This window comes from Perognathus longimembris, chromosome 10 (genome assembly GCF_023159225.1).
Source record: "Perognathus longimembris pacificus isolate PPM17 chromosome 10, ASM2315922v1, whole genome shotgun sequence".
In the NCBI taxonomy this organism is placed as follows: Eukaryota; Metazoa; Chordata; class Mammalia; order Rodentia; family Heteromyidae; genus Perognathus; species Perognathus longimembris.
Window position 1 is genome coordinate 35,421,348 of NC_063170.1, and position 5,869 is coordinate 35,427,216.

General features: G+C 40.9%; 1 protein-coding gene across 1 annotated transcript in view; it reads right to left on the reverse strand.

Annotated features, from left to right (window-relative positions):
* Cacna2d3 (calcium voltage-gated channel auxiliary subunit alpha2delta 3) overlaps window positions 1–5,869 on the reverse strand; it is a 929,381-nt gene that overhangs the window by 342,065 nt on the left and 581,447 nt on the right. The window lies entirely within an intron of this gene.

Below are 5,869 nucleotides of genomic sequence, written 5' to 3' on the forward strand. Positions count from 1 at the left end.
ATAACTTTATTGAGAACATGATTAAGCCCTCTGTTCTGATATTCGGCTCCCTCTTCTATTCCAATTATGCACAGATTATATCTCTTGTCTTTGTCCATTAGTTCCTGGATTAATCTTCCCTGAAGCTTCACCTTTTCTTGGAGTGTGGTCATTTTCTGGTTGTTGTCAGCTGCTTCATTGTCCAGGCGAGAGATTCTGGATTCTATATGGTCCACTCTTTGTGTTATGGTTTCAATTGCGGAGTTTATGGATGTCAGAGAGCTATTCATGGTTGTCATATCAGCTCTGATCGTGGAAATTTCTTCCTTTAAAGAGTTGTAGTTTAAATCTATTTTTTCATGCATTTCAGTTCTCAGGATGTGGAGATTTTCTTTAAAGGCGGCTTGCATTGTATCCATTTTTGCTTCCATTTCTTTAAACGAGGCTTGCATTGTATCCATTTTTGCTTCCATTTCTTTCTTGGCTTCCTGGGTGTCCTTCCAGATTTCCGCTCTAAACTCCTGGAATTGTTTTCTGATTTCATTTCTGACGCTTTCGATCATTCCTGTTAACATGGCCTCATTTGCTTTTTTAGTCTCCATCTCCTCTTCAGTCGTGCTGCTTTTTGGAGCTGGCGAGTTGGCTTGTCCTTTGATGAACTGAGTTATGTTTCTTTGTGATTTGCGCATCTGGAGGTCTGTGTAAGTCTTCCCTCCCTTCTGTGTAGGTGTGTCTACGGCAGCAGGTGCTGTGGCTGTGGCCCCGCCCACCAGTGCAGGGCACGCCTACCAGAGCGAGCACTTTCGCCGGGGGCCCCGCCCTCCTGTGCACTGTGAGTCCTCTACAACAGGCACTTTAGCGGGATATGCCTCCCAGAGCGAGCCCTGGGTTGTTGGGTTGTGCTTGCGCCCTCCTGCGAGCCCGTTGCGGGAGGCAGTATGTGTGGGGCCCAGTGGGATCGAATGTCTGGGTGTGGCTTGGCACCCTCAGACCTCGCCTCCGCTGCGAGGAGGGGGGACGTGATCAGGCTCAGGTGACCCTGCTGGGCTGGTATTGCCCACCAGCGCCTGTGATTTTAGTTGTAAGAGTCCGCAAGGTCCAGACGCCTCGGGTGGGGCTTGCCCTGCCAGCCGTCCCCCGGCCCCTGTTGGGAAGGGGACGGGGCCGGTTCTGCCAGTTCAGGAACCTTTGGGGGCTTGGGGCTGTTCCACCCTTCCCCTGCTAAACTGGCTTCCCAGCGCCTGATGGGAGCTTCCCGCCTGATTTGGGGGTTCTTTGTTCCCTCAGGTGTGGGAAGGGGGAGGGAGGAAGATCTAGCTTCTTTTCTGGCTTGGGTCTCCCGTTGGGGGAAGGGATTATGGGGGACTCACTTTTGCTGCTTTGTGTGTGTGTCCCGCGCAGCCGTTGGCCCTTCAGGGGTTGGCGAAGTGTCGTGGTGGCTTCCCCCGTTCCCTCTTTCTGCCGCACTGGGTTCCCTTGTCTGAACCCGGTGTGGACCCGACCTTCTCGTCACTGCTGGTGTCTTGGTCTGCACCCTGCCTTGTGTCCGTGGGGTCTCCCACTATATGAATTCTGCGCTCCTGGCAGCCTGTCTGCCGATCGCCGGGTTCCCCTTTCCCAGCCTGGCCATGTTTGGGCCAGGGTCGGCTGGTTGGGGGAGGGTGTCCTGGTGAATCTCTGGCTCCGTGTAGGTTTTTGGTTTTTTTTGCTCCTTTTTGTTTTCCTGCGTTTCTCCACTGCTTCTGGATGTTGGTTTTGCTGGGTTCTTGATGGGGTGTTGGGTGTTGGAGTTCCCAGCTTGCTATTCAGTTGGTGCGAGTCGGGGTGCCTCCCTATTCTTTCGGCACCATCTTTCTCCTCCCATATTTATGCTTTTAACACTCATTCAAATGAAGCTAACATAACTTTCCATATTCCAAATTTAAGACACAAAGAGATTTTATTCAAAAATCTCCAAAATCCCTAAATATTATCAATGACCTGATCCTGATAAATAATTTTAAGCCTAAACTCAAAGGCTAAGCTTCATTCAGACCTATGTGTCAATTGCACACATGCCCTTCAAACAGCTCTCAAAGTAATTCTTGGGTCACCAGAGAAAATATCAGCCATGATTATCCTCTCTTGATGAATTTCTAAATAGAGATTAAAAAAAAAGAATCACAAACTTATAGCCTTGGTACTTACTGGCTAATTAGAAAATACTGTTTTGTTCACTGTCCTGAACATTCTCCCCTGAGTGCTTAGCATTGTCCAACTCATGCACGATTATGGGATGAGGTCATCAAATAGATCAGGCTCTGGGGAAACAGATGAGGATTCTATAAACACTTTTCACCCTTGAATACACAGCCTAAACAGAATGTTTCCTCTCCCCATAGGAGAAAACTGGCACCAAATGAGATTTTAAAAACAATAGGACATGTGAACATCAACCCACAAACATTTGAAGATGATTAAGGAAACACAGACATAAATAAAGATAAGAGGGGAAATGATGCTTTTTAGGATGAAGAAAAAGCCCTCCCCACAGAACAAACCCAAGACAGAGTCAGTTTCAATTACATGGTGATGCTGTTGATCTACACCATGGCCCTGCACATTTTGCTTATGTTCATGTTTATCCAAATACCTGAGCAATTCCATATAACGTATTGCTTGCCTTTGAACAGCTGCTTCACTTAGTATCTGAGAACTCGAACATTTTAACACACAGTCCTAGAATTCTGGGTGCTCCTGAAAACCCAAAATTTTGGCAAAGTGAAGTTTGTAGTATTTCCAAGAGTAGTATCACTCTGTGTCAATAAAGACAAATTCTCCAAAATCCTTACAGCTTTCTTCATCAGGACACTTCTGACTCTTTGAGGGCCTTATGATCTCTAGAAAGGTTCCCAGTCAAATGCAAAGTAAGTATGGTTTTGATATGTAGATCAGGAGAACTTTGAATGAAAAGGATATGGATATAGAATCAAGTACTAATGGTCTTTACCTACTAATAATAGCAATAGTCTCACAGTCTGCATAAAAATGCCAAACATTTCTCTTATCGATTTCAGAAGGCAACATGAATATTTTTGTGATGATGCATCTATCCTAATTATTAGGAAGAACTGTGAATCTGGCAATGTGAAAAAGTATATAGGAACAGATTTATATATACCAGTATAGACAGTCAGCTTCATAATCACACAAAAGCACATGACAGGTTTTTGTGCAATCAGTGACTAACTTCTAAGATATTTTATCATATTGATTCTCATAGGACAATGACCATCCCATCTCTGTATGGCAGATCAAATGCATTAACTGTCTTTAAAAATATAACCTTCTTATCTTTCTTCCTAAGGACACTTTTACTTGCTCTCTTGGCAGTTTTAATTTAGAAAATCAACCAAAAATATGTGTTTAAGGAGAATTTCAATTAATTTTGTTTCAGTAATGCAGTGATGCTTGTAGAAAGGTGTGACAATGCATAGCCAGGAGTCAGCTTTACTGTGGTTCATGAATATTTGCTTTTAATCTAATTAATTCCCAGGTGAAGGAAAACATCCAAAATGATCACTCCCATTAGGCATATTCTTATGTCTCCAAGCTCTCAGTGCCTTTTGAGCAGTCAGAGAACACTGAAAACAGAGGCCAGTCCCAGGAGTTCCAGACAGGAGCTCAATGTTTCACAGACACATTTTCTGAGCATTGCCATGGCTTCTACTAATTCAAACTCAGTGTTCAAGTTAGGTGCTCCAATGGATGTTTCCTGTCTTCATCCAGAACTGCAAAGTTGAACATATTAGTGTGGAAAGATCTGGTCTAAACAATTAACATTGGATTAATGTGGGGTAGACTGAGACTTTCTAATATTCCCAAACATATTTAGTAAATAAATACATAAAAATCCTCTCTGAGCATTAAGAGAACTGCATAGTCTGCATAGAAATATTTCATAACCATACTGAGATGAGGCAATCCTGCCACTGCTAGTTTGTGGATGGAAGAAAGCTGGCACTTTTCTGCAAAGTAGTCCATTAACAAAATCCTCACTACCTGATGGCTGTACATAGGCAGCCATGACAGGCAAAGTTCAACTTCCAGTGCCAAGAAAGTTTTTCAACTGAATTAAAAAGAGTAAAATGGAGATATTGTGGATTCTTAGAACTTTCTATTATTTCCCACTACCTATTAAGGCTTGAGGACCAACCCCCTCCCCCCCATACACACATTGCCAGAGAACAAGCAGCAAACAGGACGTAAGGCAGCAAAGTCTAAAGTGAAGATAATTCTGAGGCACAAAACCCTACATACATCCTATACCGTTTCTACCATCATGGTGTTTGCCAATTCATGAGCCAAGACATGAAAATCAAATAGAAATCAGCAATCTAGAATTAAGAGTTAGCCTTAGTAAAACAGGGAGACAAAAATTTGGCTGGCGAACTAGAAAAGTAGTAAAAATTTGTAAAGAACGGAAAACTCCAGAAAAGTACTTGATTGTGAAGGCAATTTCCTCTCAAAGCCATTTAATAATTCTGAATTCTATTTGTGTACAAGCAGAAATTGTCTGCTGAGAGAGTGAAATGTTAAGGAAATCTGATAGGCACACAATGCTGGGAAGTCAAAATTTAAAGTTAAAAAGCCTCTCCAGAAAGGAGGGGCCATAGATAGGAAGAAAAGACTTTGTTGAAACCTCTGAAACAGCTGGGCCGTAGCAGTGAACACAAATTATAAACAAACAAGTTGTAATTGGATCAAGATATTCTGCATGTATTCTGTCTGCCTGTCATGAAATTTATTTCTTTCAAGAGGGAGGTAAGAACATCCTAAGCCTCAACAAATTTTCATTTCATTGTCAGGCAAGCAATCAAAAGCAGGCATGCCCAAGCAGTCAGATAATCAAAATCAAGACAAAAAAGATCAAAGTAATAACACATTTGCAGGTGATCCAGATATGAAAGTAATCAGGCATAAACTTTAAAGTAACTATGATTGTAATACTAAAGAAAATAAATGAAAATATGAAGTATTAAATGTAATTGAAAGGCATTTCAAGGTTTAAAAACAGTAAGTTAATGATTCAGTGTATAAATTTAATAGAAGATTAAACACCACAGAAGAAAATATTAATGATCTGGAAATAATACTCAGATTGAACTTGAGAGAAAAAATAATAAGAAACTAAAACAAAGCAACAAATAAGACATAATTGTATAAAATTCCTAAGGGAATTAAGGGAAAGAACAGGGTCAGGAACAATAATAAATAAGCCAAAATTTTCACACTGATAACAATCACGCAGAGGTTAAAGAAGATAAATACTTCAAGTAAAGAAATGTAAAAGAAAAATATGTCTATAATATCATCATAAAAATTCTACAAACAAAACACCTTAATATCAGTGTAGCAAAACATAATGCCTACTAATGAGCAAAAATAAGAGTAACAAACTTATCAATAGAAATAATAGAAGGTAGGGAATAACAGAACACTTTTGTACATTAGTATTGAGGACTGAACTCGGGCCCTTGCACTCTCACTTGTTGTCTTTTTCTCTCAAGGCTGGCACTCTACCACTTGAGCTACATACACATCCACTCCTGATACTTTGGTGGTTAATTGGAGACAAGAGTCTCATGGCTTTACTACCCATGGTGGTATTGAATCAGGATCTTCAGGTCTCAGTCCCTTGAGTAAAGCTACCAGCACCTGGCCAGAACACATTTTTGAAAGACTAAGAGCACATAAATCTTGAAGCACAATTTTTTTTTGAATTCTGGAGATATTTTATTTAGAAACAGACAAGATATCACTGAATTTAAGATTTAAAATTTTCATTTAAATGGCACACTAATTAGATATAAAGTGGTCCTGGAAAATAAAGTATTTATTTAAACACAAA